Source organism: Penaeus monodon, chromosome 21, assembly GCF_015228065.2.
Source record: "Penaeus monodon isolate SGIC_2016 chromosome 21, NSTDA_Pmon_1, whole genome shotgun sequence".
Taxonomy (NCBI): Eukaryota; Metazoa; Arthropoda; class Malacostraca; order Decapoda; family Penaeidae; genus Penaeus; species Penaeus monodon.
The window spans coordinates 15,565,535-15,566,052 of NC_051406.1; the positions used below are offsets into that span (position 1 = coordinate 15,565,535).

Below are 518 nucleotides of genomic sequence, written 5' to 3' on the forward strand. Positions count from 1 at the left end.
AAGTAAATTACCTCCTTTCTTAGGGCCTTCTGACTTCCACGACACTACTTTCAAGTGCTATTAAAATGTTTGCAGTATATAATGACTTAAAAAAACACACCCCATAACTACAAAGGAATTCATTCACTGCTGCTTCTCCAACGGATGACTTGAATGCTACTTCATTACATTAATAATTTGAACACTATAGTATTAGTGGCAAAAGAACGTGTCTTTTAGGAGAAATAGGGGAAAAAAACACCGTTTATAAATATTGTGCATATGTTCCGATGATCACAATCGCTTCCGTGTATGCGTACAGCATATAACATTTGAGGGATAAGTGTGTTGTTGAAACTACAAAATCAAGAAAAGAACTGCAAACCGTGACACCCAATACACAACAAAGGAAAGAAATCACAAAATAAGGGGGAAAAACAAAAAACAAATCTAAACACACCTATCCTGCCACACCGGTTCCCTCATGCTCGAACTTCCACCAAAATCACCCCCCATGATAGAGCCCTTTCCTCACCAGC

At 38.2% G+C, this 518-nt stretch overlaps 1 protein-coding gene across 1 annotated transcript in view; it reads right to left on the bottom strand.

Moving 5' to 3' along the window:
- The window catches only part of LOC119586264 (ABC transporter F family member 4-like), a gene marked incomplete at its 3' end in the record, with an annotated part of 4,477 nt that overhangs the window by 2,748 nt on the left and 1,211 nt on the right, over nucleotides 1-518 (bottom strand).